The following is a 16,435-nucleotide window of genomic DNA, read 5'->3' as shown; positions in this document are numbered from 1 at the left end:
ATGCTATGGAGCTGTTAAGTGCAAAATGCTTATGATATGTATGTGGAGTTTCACCTAGCCAGGAAGCCATGGGGTGGTCCTAGGGGCGGGTACAGCATGGGCGTGTGCTGCGTGGGTAATAGACGTATTCCTGCACTTCTCTGATCAGTAGAATAGTTATAACACACAAGACATGATTATCTGCTGCATTGTACTGATTTTGGAACTGATATTGAATTACTGCATTTAGAACTTATATTGCACATGTAAGTGAGCTTGGGGTGGAAGATCCTTGAGGACCCCTTGTCTTACTGAGATTTCTGTTTAGAGATCTCACCCCACGTTTGGGGCGCTTATTTCAGGTTCAGGTAATGCGGGGGTTGAGACTTCCAACGGCAGGAGGCCGGAGCTTAGCTAATTTATATGTTGTTATGCTGATTATGTTGGATGCTGGAATATGCCTGTTGCTATTTGATGTTAGCTTTATGATTTTATTGCTGTTGTTGTTGAGACCTTGTTTGGCTTTGTTGCCTTATTTGGTGAGCATGGGGATTGTCCATGCCACACTGTTTGACTATGTCTTACTTTAAATTTGAGTTGTAATAATGTATCGGGATTATGTCCGGACTACGTGTTGTAGTTTCGTGATTTTAGATACTCACAGTTATTTATTAATGAGGTATTTCAGTTAGCTGTCTTTTGCAATTTACATGCAGGCGACATTTTTATGAAATTGATTAAGTAATCAACTCGGCTAAGTTTAATGACGTCATAATTAAAAAGAAAAAGATATTCCGCATTTTTAATTAAGCGTGGCTTAATATGATGGCATGTTAACAAACCGGGTATACACAGGGTGTTACAATGAACAATTTCTATTTTAATTTGTTTAAGGCAGACATGAATATGTCTGTCTAATTTCTTTTTGTAGTTGGGATCACGGACCCGATGTGAATCCTTTATATTTTCTGTATTGTTTTTATAATTTAATTAGTTTGTTTGTTTTATTCTGCTTGTGTTAATTTTTCCATATCCTGTTTAGAACTGATCTCTCTAAATTATAGTGCTTTAAGGGTTAGGACTCACAATGGACATATTGTGGTTTTAATTTGGACAAGGGTAGAATAACAATTTGTGCATGACCTAGACATAAGATTACATAAATTGCAGACTTTTAATTTATTTGCTTAATGCTTAATTCAAGAGGGATTCTAGGACACTAGGATTCTAATTGGGTTAAAGGGTTGAAATCACTAAGACATTAGGGTTCAACTATTTTATAGGGAAATAATGAATTTTCTGACTAAACCCATTAGTTAATTATAAAATACAAAATATAGGAATATAAGGGAGAATCGGAGGTGAAGTGCATCTTGGCTACAATCTTTTTATAATTTTTCATAACTCATATACGTTCTTGAGACTTTTGCATGCGTTGAATTGAATTGTTTTTAATTTTTTGTTTTTAAATATTATTTTATTTTAAATTCTGTTTAAAATTTCAAAAATCAATTACTTCATACTTCAAACAAATTTCTTTTCCAACTTAAGAGGAATAGTTAAATTAATACTTGGTGATCTTCGTGGGAACGATCTTTACTTATCATTTTATTACGTGAAACGAACGGTATACTTGCCGATTTCGCAATAATAGCTATTTACACTGAATAACCTCATAATATATAAATAAGTGTGTATCTAAAAATCACAGAACTACAACACGTACTCCGGACCATAATCCTGATACAATTATACAAATCGAATCTAAATTAACAAAGTAGAGTCAATATGGCATGGACAACCTCCATGCTCACCAAATAAGGCAACAAAGCCCAACAGAGTCTCACATCAAATAACATGATAATAAATGTAAAGCATCTCAGCATCCAAGCATATAATTAAAAAGCGTAAATCTCAACTCAGCTCCGGCATCCTGCCGCCCGAGGTATCAACCCCCAAGTTACCTGAACATGAAAATATACCCTAAATGTGGGGTGAGATCTCTAAACAGAAATCTCAGTAAGACAATGGGTCCTCAAGGATTTCTCCACCCCAAGCTTACTTACATGTGCAATATAAGTTCTAAAAGCAGTAAAACAGTATAAGTTCTAAAATCAGTGCAATGCAGCAGGATAATCATGTCATGTGTGTCAACTATTCTACTAGCCAGAGAAATGTAGGGTTTACGTACGACTATTACCTACAATCAGTGCAAGATGCCACTTGCACCCACCCATAGAATCACCCTATTGTATGTCTCCTACATACTCAGGCTTACCATCTAGGTAGAACAACACATGCATATCATAAGGCATTTGCACATAACAACTCAACAACATTTCAAAATCAATACATGAAAACACATCATGCATATAAACCATTCTCCCATTGGGTATGATGGAACCAACAATAGCTAAACCGAGGACCCGAAAGCTTACCTCGCAAGCTAACTATCAAAACAAGAGTCCAACCAAGCTCAAAGTCCACAAACAGCAGAATCACAATCTGTTTTAGACCAGCAATCATATCAACATTCATCATCTAATAATTCAAGACACAACAACTTCTTCGTTTCATGTTTTTAGGCTTCTCACAAAGCCATAAGTCCTTAATCATTTTGATTCTGACTTAGTTAATTATTACAGAGGTTCAACTTAACCAATCATGGTACCATAAATCCATAATACAGTTCTGTCTGAACAGAACCGCCACTGTCTCAAAATTCCTAGAATATCCGGATATATGTCGGGGCCATATCCGGATATTCATATCCGGATATCATATCCGGATATCACAAGCCCCATATCCAGATATCAATATCCGGATATCATATCTGGATATTTTGCGACAGAATGCAATTTCTGCATTTCGTGAAGATATCCTTCCAAGGTTGCATTTTTTAGGTTTTCAGACGTTCAATCAGGCACTTTTAAGTGTGTTTCACCTTACCAACCCTTGAGTTATCAAGTTTCACTTGTTACATGCATCAAGGTTCCATCTTTCCAAAGAAAATTCAAGAACAAAGGTGGTGAAGCTTACCCAAGGCTCAAAACAAAAAAGAGGGGTGCTCTTGGAGCTCTCTATGAAGTTCCACAAGTCTGACTACGAGGGCCCACGAATTTGACCATCAAAGCTTGGTTCTTTGCCATCAAAATGGCTTCTTGCAACATCATAAAACAAGGAAATGACTCACACTACTCCACCCAAGAACTCGGCCCATATACTCCAATTAGCAGCAACCTCAACTCAGAAAACAAAGGCTTTTCTCCCACTCCAGTCTCACCCACACATAACCAAGGTGTTTTGAGGAAGAAGCAATGAAGAAAGGTGGTCACTTTGGAGGTTTCTAAGGAGAAGAAGGCTGTGGAATGGTGAAGGAGAGTCTCAGCAACCAAAGAGGTCAGAAATCTCACGAATAAGGCACCAAGAATTAACCTAGGATAATGTGTCATGCCTATTTTTACTTGTATTAAAATTAATCTCATTGTATTAGCACTAATAGCTACGCATATTATTTTAATCCAAAACTGGACCTAGCCATTTTTTTAGGATTTGTCATATTTTTATTCTATTTTTCGCAGCACTTTATCGGTACGCACTTTTACGTAGCCGGTATCAGTTCTGACACCAATTCACATTATTTCGACTTGAAACTTGTTATACTAGTCATATATATTATTCTAGAAATATTCCCATACTCATTATGATTGTCTGGGATACTTCATCAGTATGCATTTATACCGTGAGGCAGAAATTGAGCCTTCTCAGAAATTGTCCGCGCTTTCAACTTTATTTCACACTTACTATAATTATTTGAGCCTTCTCATAATTATTAGGGTCAATTATTGAATTATTTTCTAATTTCACAATTAATTAATTTAATTTCCTAATTTAACGGTGCGGATTCTTACATACACCCCACCTTTTTAGGATTTTGTCCTCAAAATCAGAAAATATCTGTCCCGAAACTCGGGGTATTGTCGGAGAAGCTCGTCCTCTCGCTCCCAAGTACATTCCTCAGGAGTTCTTCCAGTCCATTGCACTTTGACCATCGGAATGATCTTGCTCCCCAGCTTCTTCTCGCCACGATCGAGAATCTTGAGTGGTCCGACAAGAGTTTTCAAGTTCTCCCGAACTTCCACATCATTCGGCTGCACCACGTGCGAAGGATCCGTAATATACTTTCGAAGTTGAGACACGTGAAACACGTCGTGGATGTTGGCCAAGTTCAGAGGCAAGGAAAGCCGGTAGGCAACAGGACCTACCCTACCAAGTATCTGGTATGGCCCTATGAATCTTGGGCTAAACTTCCTCACTTCGAGGGCCCGACCAACATCGGTGACAAGCGAAAGTCTCACAAACACGTGCTCACCCTCACTAAACTCTAGTGGACGATGCTTAACACCATAATAACTCTTCTGGCTATTCTGCGCTTGCTTCAGCTTCTCTCTGATCATCTGGATCTGCTCGGTAGTATCTTGGACTAAGTCCAAGCAAAAAAACTCCTTGTCTCCAACATCAGACCAGCAGGTAGGAGTCCTACACCTCCTACCATACAGCGCCTCGTAGGGTGCCATGCCCAGGCTAACATGGAAACTGTTGTTGTAAGAAAACTCAACCAATGGCAGGTACCTATCCAATGTTGAACCATGCTCCAAAGTGCATGCCCTCAACATGTCCTCCAATGTCTGGATGGTCCACTCAGTCTGTCCGTCAGTCTGAGGGTGATAGGCTGTACTCAGTCTCAACTGCGTATCAAAAGCTCTCTACAACGCCTCCTAAAACTGAGATATGAACTTTGGATACCTATCACTGATGATACACTCGGGCACCCCGTGAAGCCTCACAATCTCGCAAACATATAGTCTGGCCAACTGCTCAGTAGTGAAGCTCACCTTTACCGGAAGAAAATGGGCAGACGTAGTCAATCTGTCCACAATGTCCCAGATAGAGTAACAACCAGCCCGAGTCTTAGGCAATCCCACCACGAAGTCCATGGAAATGCTCTCCCACTTCCACTGCGGTATCTCAAGAGGTTGAAGCTTACCAGACGACTTCTGGTGTTCTATCTTCACCTTCTGGCAAATCAAACACTTGGACACATACACCACTATGTATTTCTTCATGCCCGGCCACCAGAAATTTCTCTTCAAGTCCTGGTACATCTTTGCAGCACTAGGGTGGATAGTGAATTGGCCCTTATGAGCCTCTGCCATCACCTCCTCAGTCAATGGTCCTCGAGGAATCACAATCCTCTTCTGAAACATCAGTAGTCCATCTTCATTCCAGGACACGCCATCCTGGTTCTTCACATAGTCAAAGCACTCTCTCTGAACTTGTGTCTCTTTAATCTTTTTCATGAGCTCATTCTCGACTCTCACAGTCTCCATCTCGAGAAGTGCACCCCCAAACAAGGAAGTCACTGTCAGATCTTGAAACTTCTCTTTTATGTCATAGTCACCCATCATCAAACTGGATAGGCTCACGAATTTTTGACTCAAAGCATCAGCTACCATATTGGCCTTGCCAGGATGGTACTTCAACTCAAAGTCGTAGTCCTTCAGAAACTCCATCCATCTCCTTTGTCTCATTGTGATGTTGTGTTTAAGTGTGGAGGTTTGCCCGAGACGTGCAAAAATTTAAGTGTGGGGGGGTGATCATCTGATTCTTTTCTGCTATGTGGTTTTACTGTATTGATTCAAAAAAAAAAAGCAAAAAAAGAAGAAGAGAAAAAGCAAAAAAACAAAAATATATATGTTTATTTCTATCTTTTCATTATCTTTGTTTTATTTTTTTAGTGTCGTTCTTAACTTTTGCTCTTGTAGATTTCTGGGGTGTTTAACCTTCTTTTCCATATTTTATCGATACCTTCACCTCAGCCCCATTACTACCCTGCATAAAGCCCTCTTGATTTGTGCATGCATGTGTTAGTAGCAGTGGAGAAGTAGAATTTGAGCAAGCCTATGGTAGAATGATTTTCTTGAGTAGATTTGAGTGATACACTGATTACCTGATACACTTGAGAGAAAAATATTAAGAGCATACTGTAAGGAACCATTTTCGATTATTGGCATGTACAGTTGAAATTAGCAAGTCTTGTGATTTGAGATTAGGAAATTTCTGTCCTAATTGGTTAATCTGTTGAAGACTTGTGATCTTTGTATATTTCCTGTATGCTTGATAATTGTTATAAGGGATTGGTTGATCTTAGTCTTTGCTTTCTATTTTAGTTTTAGCCCAAGAGTGCAAAAAGATAAGTGTGGGGGAATTTGATAACACATATTTTGTTACACTTATTTATTACTCTTGGGTTGTATTTTTATGATTTATTTGAATTAAATAAAGGTCTTTTGGGTCAAATCAGAATTCTAGATTTTAATTGGGTTTAATTGATTTTCGTCATAATTTTCCAGATTTACACTACTTTTGTATTTTGACCACATCTCACTCTACAGATGTCTGATTGACTCCGTTTTTGTTGCATTTTTCACCTAATAGAAAGTGATACAATCTCTATTTCATCTATTAAAGCCCAATTCGGACGGGAAGATGGTTGAAACCTGAGCCCAAGATGGACGTGTTTTGCTGGAAATTTATTTTGACATTTGGACTTAAGTTATAATTTTGAACCCAATGTACATGAGGCCCAGAGCCATTATTTCTGTTTTGTTTCCTTTTATTTTGGGTTGGATTTGTAGAGCCCGAAACCCAGCTTGATTAGGGGTTAAAAGGGCAAGAGTAGGGACCTTGTGGAGAATCTTTCGTTTGAGTTTGAATTATACAGTTTTGAAATTAATATAATTTTTGTCTCTTTTCTCTCCTCTTTTCTTTAATCAACCCAAGGGTTGAGGATCCCATGGTTGAATCTTGAGGACCTGCGCCTCATTTTGAACCAAATATGTTTCTCTTTCCAACTCGGTTTGGCATCGCGCGATTGTGGGTGTTCAATCTGAGATACGCGATTGCGTTCTTAGGAAAGAGATTAACCATTAGATTTAATGGTTAGGTTGATTAACCCAATGAACTCAAGTCGAACGGGTTGATACTTCGCGATTGCTCGAGTAGACGCGCCATATTCGACCAAACGCTAAGCGATCGCTTAGAGAAGGTTCTTAATTGGAAATAAGGATTCTGTTTCAATTGAGATCAATCACGATTTCGTAATTATTTGTCCAATGATGGATATCATTGGAATCCTAATTCTTGGGTTGGTTACTTTTAATTTGATTATTCTCTTTTGTTATTTTTTTTTCCGTTTAAATTGACAATCATATTAAGTCCCCCCTTTTTAGTTTCCAATTTTCTTTAGTTTCCATTTCTCATTAGTTTCTCTTTTATTTAGTTTCCATTTTTATTTGGTTTTCGTTTTATTTCATTCCCATTTTTATTTAGTGCTTGTTTCATTTAGTTTCCGTTTTCATTTGGTTTCCATTTAATTTTTATTTTTATTTTTATTTTTGTAACTGAGCGATTAAGATCCTTGCAAACTCCTTGAGAGACGGCTTAGGGTTTTCCACTTTACTGCAAATTTTCTGAACCCTAAATAAATTTTTTTAATTTGCACGAGTTCGATAGCTCGTGTCAGGAAACTCAGGAATCTTCTCAGGAAACACCTCGAGGAATTCCTTCACACGGGAATGCCAGTGATATCCTCCTGTGTCCTACTCACCAAACCTCCCAACATGACATATCCAAATGCCCCTGCACTCAAGGCTCTCCTAGCCTGCAGTAATGATATATAAGGCGAGAAATTGGTTGTGGAATCACACGGAGACATCACCACTCGCTTAGCACAACAATCAATCATCACACAATTTTTGGACAACCAATCCATGCCTAGAATGATCTCCAAATTAGCCATCGACAATCCTATCAGATCTACGGAATAGTCACCGCCATCCCACTGAAACACGACATATCGATGTACAGTGGATGTATCACACTTTTCTCCGGTGGCGGTAGTCACCCGCAACGGTGGAGAAAGCACAGACAAGGGCAACTCAAGCCCCACAGCAATCGGGGTCGCAATGAAAGCATGTGTCGCCTCGTAATCAAACAAAACTTCAACATCAGATTCACCAATGGAAACAGTACCTCTGACTAGATTCATAGCTCGGTCCGACTGCTGTCTATCCAGCGTGTAAACACGACCAGTGGTAGGTGGCACTACGGGTGCCGCTGTAGGTGGAAGGGGAACCATCTGAAGTGGAACTGCCTGAACTGCTGCAGCTCTCGCGGTCGAAGATGGACAATCTCTAAAGTAGTGGCCCGCTTGGCCACACTGAAAATAGATCAACTGGCCGGTAGCACACGGCTCCACACGGAATTTCCCACATCCTGAGCATTTGGGAGTAGGAGGTCTAGCTGAACTCCCCTGTGTAGAAGTGCTCTTGAACTGACTAGGGGTGCCTAACAGCTAACTGCTTCCCTTTTCCTTTTCTAGCAAACTTCCTGTCCTTCTAGGAAGTGGAACTACCAGTTTCCTTATCTTCTGCAACCTTGGCCCTCTTGGCCTTGCTCACAATACAAACATCCTCAATGTCCCTACACTACTGTACCAGTGCACCAAAGTTTCTAGATGCAGCACCCGCAATATGATCGGCAATCTCCTCATTAAGTCCCCTCCGGAACTAAGCAGCAAAATATGTAGGGGTCGACATAGCAATCCGAAAATGTGCAAACTTGACTAATTAATTGAACTTATCCAAATACTCATCGACTGACATCGAGCACTGCACCAGTTTGTCAAACTCCCCCTGCTTCCTCTCCTGTGCATCATATGGGAAGCATCTTCCAAGAAAGCAATCCTCAAAGAATGGCCATGTCATGACATGACCCTGCATCTCATAAGCTTGAGAGGTGTTCGTCCACCACTCATGAGCGTCGCCCTCCAGCATGTAAGTCGCAAACATCAGCTTCTGTGGATCCGTGCACTGCATCACCCTAAATATCTTGTCCAGGGCCTGAAGCCATCTCGCAACAGCTATGGGGTCATAGGATCCGTCGAAGGAAGGTGGCTTATGCTTATGGAAAGCATTCAGCTGGTGGCCAATAACGTCACGGTCCTCGGCAGGCTCAAAATAAGGTTGCATCATCCCAGTAAGATGACTGGCACCCTCAATGTGACTCTGACTGTCATCCTGATGACTGGGTCGAAGTGGAGGTAGTGGTGGTGGTGGCGGAGGATAATGGCCACCAGCAAGACCAGCCCTCATATCTTCCAACATGACCCTTATCATAGTCATGTTCGCCAGGAAATTCGCCTCCAACACATCCTCTGTGGCTTTCCTGTTCGCCTCTCTAACGACGTCCAATATAGCCTGGTTTGCCATTCTCATAGCTTCTTGGTCGGCTAGTCGGGCCGCCTGCATCTCAGCCAATGCAGCCAGGACAGGATCAGGTTGATCCTCATTAGTCTCCCAGTTTCTCCTAGACATTACCATGACTCTGCACAAGTTACACAAAGAATGAGTTGATCAGGCCCACGCAATGTGGTCATATATGCATCATTATAGCAAAATCCAATAGAGAAAACACACAAGACAAGACACATAACAAAAATCCTAAGTTATTGCAATACATACAGGCTTTTTCCCTAGAAAGTGCTTTGATACCATAAAATGTAACACTCCGTGTATACCCAGTTTGTTATCATATCATCGTATTAAGCAGCGCTTAATAAAAAAAATGCGGAATAACTTTTTACTTTCAATTATGACGTCATTATTATTACCCAAGTTGATTATTAAATCCTTTTTCAAACATTGCCTTATGTAAATTGCAAATAGACAACTATCTACACTGAATAACCTCATAATATATAAATAAGTGTGTATCTAAAAATCACGGAACTACAATAGGTAGTCTGGATCATAATCCTGATACAGTTATACAACTCGAATCTAAATCAACAAAGTAGAGTCAATGTGGCATGGACAACCCCCATGCTCACCAAATAAGGCAACAAAGCCCAACAGAGTCTCACATCAAATAATATGATAATAAATATAAAGCATGTCAGCATCCAAGCATGTCATCAAAAAGCGTAAATCTCAACTCAGCTCTGGCCTCCTATCGCTCGAGGTATCAACCCCCGAGTTACCTGAACTTGAAAATGTGCCCCAAATGTGGGGTGCGATCTCTAAACAGAAATATCAGTAAGACAAGGGGTCCTCAAGGATTTCTCCACCCCAAGCTCACTTATATGTGCAATATAAGTTCTAAAAGTAGTAAAAGAGTATAAGTTCTAAAATCAGTGCAATGCAGTAGGATAATCATGTCATGTGTGTCAACTATTCTACTGGCCAGAGAAATGCAGGGTTTAAATACGTCTATTACCTATAATCAGTGCAAGACGCCATTTGCACCCACCCATAGAATCACCCTATTGTATGTCTCCAACATACTCGGGCTTACCGTCTAGGTGGAACAATACATGCATATCATAAGGCATTTGCACATAACAGCTTAACAACATTTCAAAATCAATACATGAAAACATACAATGCATATAAACCATTCTCCCATGGGGTATGGTGAACCCAACAATGGCTAAACCGAGGACACGAAAGCTTACCTCGCAAGCTAACTATCAAAACAAGAGTCCAACCAAGCTCAAAGTCCACAAACAGCAGAATCACAATCTGTTTTAGACCAGCAATCATATCAACATTCATCATCTAATAATTCAAGACACAACAACAACGTTTTCTTCTTCATTTCATGTTTTTAGGCTTATCACAAAGCCATAAGTCCTTAATCACTTTGATTCTGACTTAGTTAATTATTACAGAGGTTCAACTTAACCAATCATGGGTCCATAAATCCATAATACAGTTCTGTCTGAACAGAACTGTAAGAACCCGCACCGTTAATTTAGGAAATTAATTAAATAAATATGAGATTAGAGAAATAATTCCATAATTGACCCTAATAATTATGAGAAGACTTAACTAATTATGGTAAGTGACTAATAATGTTGAAAGTCGATTTTCTGACGAAAAATGCATATACCAGTTCTGCCTCACGGTATAAGTGCGTACCGATGAAGTATCTCGGAAAATTATAATAAGTATGGGAATATTCCTAGAATAATATATATGACTAGTAAAACAAATTTCAAGTCAAAATAATGAGAATTGGTGTCAGAACTGATACTGGCAACGTAAAAGCGCATACCGGCAAAGTGCTGCGAAAAATAAAATAAAAATGTGATAAATCTTAGAAAAATGGCTAGGTTCAGAATCCAAAGTTTGGGATTAAAATGATAAGCGTAGCTATTAGTGCTAATACAGTGCGATTAAAACTTAAGTGGCCTATATAAGGCCTTGGCACATGATCCTAGGTTAATTTGCCGGTGCTTCCTACGTGAGTTTTGGTGCTCAGCTGTTGCCACCTCCTTTCTTGGTCACCTTTTCTTGAAAATTTCCCAAGTCTTCACCTTTCCTCTTATTTTCTTCTTCTAAACACTTGGTTGGGGTGGGTTAGCATTATGAGGGAGAGGAGTGCTCCATTTCTGACTTTCAGTCACTATCTTGGAGAGGTGTGGGCTGAGTTTCCTTGGCTTGTGTTGTTGGAGCCATTTTCTTGGTAGTCGATACTCCAAGAATCAATCTTTGTGAAGGAAGGAACCATTTTGAAGGTCATTTTCGTGGCCCTAGTGTGGTCTGAATTTGGGAGCTGAAGTGAGAGCTCCAAGAGCCTCCCTTGTTCTTTTTTGAGGGCCTTGGGTAAGTTTATCACCTTGCTCATGTGTTTCCTTAGTTAAAAATAAAGCCTTGGCATGTTTAATAAGATGAGCAAGTAACCAATATGATAACTGGGCTAAAGGGGCTTAAAGATGCATGCTTGGACGTATTAATGGGTTAAAAATGTAACCTTGAAGTGATATCTTCGCAAAATGTAGAAATTGCATTATGTTGCGAAATACCCGAATATGATATCCGGATATGGATATTCGAATATGGTCCCGACATATATCCGGATATTCTGAGAAATTCGAGAGAGTGTATGTTCTGTTCAGACAGAACTGTATTATGGGTTTATGGACCCTAGATTGGTTAAGTTAAACCTCTGTAATAATTAGCTAAGTCAGAATCAAAATGATTAAGGGCTTATGGCTTTGTGAGAAGCCTAAAGACATGAAACGTAAAAGGAAAACGTTGTTTTTATGTCATATGCTTGTAGATTATGATTGTTAATATGATTGTTAGTATAAATAGACTGTGAGAGTGCCATGTGTGGACCTTGGCATTGGTTGGACAGTTGATTGGATAGTTAGCTTGCGAGGTAAGATTTTGTGTCATCGGTTTAGCCATTGTTGGTTCCACCATACCCCATGGAGGGATGGTTTATATGCATGATGTGTTTTCATGTATTGATTTTGAAATGTTGTTGAGCTGTTATGTGAAAATGCCTTATGATATGCATGTGTTGTTCCACCTAGACGGTAAGCCTAAGTATGTAGGAGACATACAATAGGGTGATTCTGTGGGTGGGTGCAAGTGGAGTCTTGTAGGTATTAGACGGTAAACCCTGCATTTCTCTGGCCAATAGAATAGTTGACACACATGACATGATTATTCTGCTGCATTGCATTGACTTTGGAACTTATATTATATTACTGCTTTCGAACTTATATTGCACATGTAAGTGAGCTTGAGGTGGAGAAATCAATGAAAACCCCTTGCCTTACTGAGATTTCTCTTTAGAGATCTCACCCCACGTTTGGGGCACATTTTCAGGTTCAGGTAACTCGGGGGTTGAGACCTCGGGCGGCAGGAGGCCAGAGCTGAAGTGATATGCTTGCTGTTTATATTGTTATGATTGGATGCTGACATGTTCTACATTTATTATCATGTTATTTGATGTGAGACTCTATTGGGCTTTGTTGCCTTATTTGGTGAGCATAGGGATTGTCCATGCCACATTGATGTGACTTTGTTGACGTAGTTTCGAGTTGTAAAATTGTATCAGGATTATAGTCCAGACTACATGTTGTAGTTCCGTGATTTAGATACCGACTTATTTATACTATGAGGTTATTCAGTGTAGATAGCTGTCTATTTGCAATTTACATACAAGCGATGTTTTGAAAAAGAATTTAATAATCAACTTGGTTAATGTTAATGACGTCATAATTGAAAGTAAAAAGTTATTCCTCATAATTAATTAAGCACTGTTTAATACGATGACATGATAACAAACCGGGTATACACATGGTGTTACATTTTATGGTATCAGAGCACTTTCTAGGGAAAAAACCTGTATTTATTGCAATGACTTAGGAAGTTTTGCTGTGTGTCTTGTCTTGTGTGTTCTCTCTGTTGGGTTTTGCTATGATGATGCATATGTGACCACATTGCTTGGGCTTGGTCAACTCATTCTATGTGTAACTTGTGCATAGTCATGGTAATGCCTAGGAAGAACCAGGAGACTAATGGGGATCAACGTGATCTTGTCCTGGCTGCATTGGATGAGATGCAGGCGACCCAACTAGCCGACCAGGAGGCCATGAGAATGGCAAACCAGGCTATGCTGAACGCCGTCAGAGAGGCGAACAGGAAAGTCACTAAGGATGTGTTGGAGGCGAATCACCCGACGAACATGACTATGATGAAGGTCATGTTGGAGGAGATGAGTGCTGGTCTTGCTGGTGGCCAGTATCCTCCGCCTCCACCTCCACCTCCACCTCCACCTAGTCATCAGGATGACAGTCAGAGTCACATTGAGGGTGCCAGTCATCTTACTGGGATGATGCAACCCTATTTTGAGCCTGTTGAGGACTGTGACGTTATTGACCGCCGGCTGAATGCTTTCCGCAAGCATAAGCCACCTTCCTTCGTCGGATCCTATGACCCCATAGCTGCCGCGAGATGGCTTCAGACCCTGGACAAGATATTCAGGGTGATGCTGTGCACGAATCCGCAAAAGTTGATGTTTGCGACTTACATGCTGGAGGGCGACGCTCATGAGTGGTGGACGAACACTTCTTAAGCTTATGAGATGCAGGGTCATGTCATGACATGGCCATTCTTTGAGGATTGCTTTCTTGGAAGATGCTTCCCATATGATGCACAGGAGAGGAAGCATGGGGAGTTTGACAAACTGGTGCAGTGCTCGATGTCAGTCGACGAGTATTTGGTTAAGTTCAATAAATTAGTCAAGTTTGCACATTTTCAGATTGCTATGCCGACCCCTACATATTTTGTTGCTAAGTTTCGGAGGGGACTTAATGAGGAGATTGCCGATCATATTGCGGGTGTTGCATCTAGAAACTTTGGTGCACTGGTACAGTAGTGTAGGGACATTGAGGATGTCTGTATTGTGAGCAAGGCCAAGAGGGCCAAGATTGCGGAGGTAAAAGGAACTGGTAGTTCCACTTCGGAAAGGACAGGAAGTTTGCTGGTAAAGGGAAAGGAAAGCAGTTGGCTGCTAGGCAGGCGCCTAGCCAGTTCAACAGGACTTCTACACAGGGGAGTGCAGCTAGACCTCATACTCCTAGATGCTCGGGATGTGGGAAATTCCATGTGGGGCTATGTGCTACCGGCCAGTTGATCTGTTTTCAGTGTGGCCAAGCGGGCCACTACTCTAGAGATTGTCCATCGTCGACGATGAGAGCTGCAGCAGTTCAGGCAGTGCCATTGCAGATGATACCTACTGCACCTACAGCGGCACCTGCAATGCCACCTACCACTGGTCGTGTTTACTCTCTGGATCGGCAGTAGTCGGACCGAGCTCCGAACCTTGTTAGAGGTACTGTTTCCATTGGTGGAATTGCTGTTGATGTATTGTTTGATATTGGGGCGACTAATTCTTTCATCACGACCCCGATTGCTGTGGGGCTTGAGTTGCCCATGTCTGTGCTTTCTCCACCATTGCGGGTGACTACCGCCACCGGAGAAAAGTGTGATACTTTGTTTGTACATCGCGATATCATGTTTCAGTGGGATGGTCATGAGTACTTGGTAGATCTGATTGGATTGTCGATGGCTAATCTGGAGATCATCCTGGGCATGGACTGGTTGTCCAAGAATTGTGTGATGATTGACTGTTGTGCTAAGAAAGTGATGATGTCTCCGTGTGATCCCACTGCCAGTTCTTCTCCTTATATATCAGTGTTGCAGGCTAGGAGAGCCTTGAGAGCAGGGGCATTTGGTTATGTCATATTGAGAGGTTTGGTGAGTGGGACACAGAAGGATATTACCGGCATTCATGTGGTGAGGAAATTCCTCGAGTTGTTTCATGAGGAGATTCTTGAGTTTCCACCACAGCGGGAGATAGAGTTCTCCATTGATTTGTTGCCTGGTGTGGGGCCTATTTCATTAGCTCCATATCGAATGTCTCCACCAGAGCTAGCAGAGCTGAAAAAGCACATTGAGGATCTTTCAGCGAAAGACTTCATTCGACCTAGCGTGTCTCCATGGGGAGCACTTGTCATTTTTGTGAAAAAGAAAGATGGGACTATGCGATTGTGCACCGACTACAGACAGTTGAACAAGGTGACAATCAAGAACAAGTATCCCCTTCCTCGTATTGATGATCTCTTGGATCAACTTAGGGTTGCTTGCATGTAATCGAAGATTGATCTCCGATCCGGATACCATCAGATTCGGGTCAAGCTGGAGGATGTCCCCAAGACCGCATCCCGTTTGAGATACGGTCATTATGATTATTTGGTGATCCCGTTTGGACTCACCAATGCACCGGCAGTGTTCATGGATTACATGAACCAGATTTTTCAGCCCTATCTGGACCGCTTTGTGATCGTCTTCATTGACGATATTATAATATACTCTAAGACGGAGGAAGATCATGCAGAGCACTTGAGGATTGTATTGCAAGTGCTGAGGGAGAAAAAGCTTTATGCAGAAGTCCGTGAAGTCCGTGAAGTTTTTGGGGCATATGATTCCTGTAGAAGGAGTTGCAGTGGATCCCTGTTGGGTGGTTTGCTGTTAGTGAAAAAATATACATTCTGATGGAGGACGTTCCTCTATTCTAAATTAGCAAGAGAAAACAGATTTGTTCCCTTACTTCCAACCCAAGTGTGCAAGTGCACGCATCAAGTAATAATGAGTGTATTAATGCCCAGATTATCGTTCCCACGAGGATAGAACTCTAAATAATGCCTTAAACTAGTTTATAAAGAATGAAAATGAGAAGAAAAGTTAGTGATTGAACTGTCTGGTCAAACGTTCCTTACTGCCTTGACAACGTTCCTCAAGAACAGTAACTTCGCGTCGTTATATATGTGATCCTTCTTGATGAGAGAAGGCACGACAATAGTCATTGGAGTGTGATAGATACAATGGTTAAATAGATTAAAATAACATAGTAATAACTATACTTAAGAGACAACAAGGCGGATGGTTTTAAAACAATTTTAACACAAGGAACAGATTTACTACTCCATTCTTAAATAGTTATTTTCTCTACTCAAGACTTAACACTTTTTGGC

The sequence above is a fragment of the Gastrolobium bilobum genome, unplaced genomic scaffold (genome assembly GCF_033153095.1).
Source record: "Gastrolobium bilobum isolate Gb01-03AN ecotype WA unplaced genomic scaffold, APGP_CSIRO_Gbil_v1 utg14547, whole genome shotgun sequence".
In the NCBI taxonomy this organism is placed as follows: domain Eukaryota; kingdom Viridiplantae; phylum Streptophyta; class Magnoliopsida; order Fabales; family Fabaceae; genus Gastrolobium; species Gastrolobium bilobum.
Note: the sequence above shows the minus strand (reverse complement) of the source record.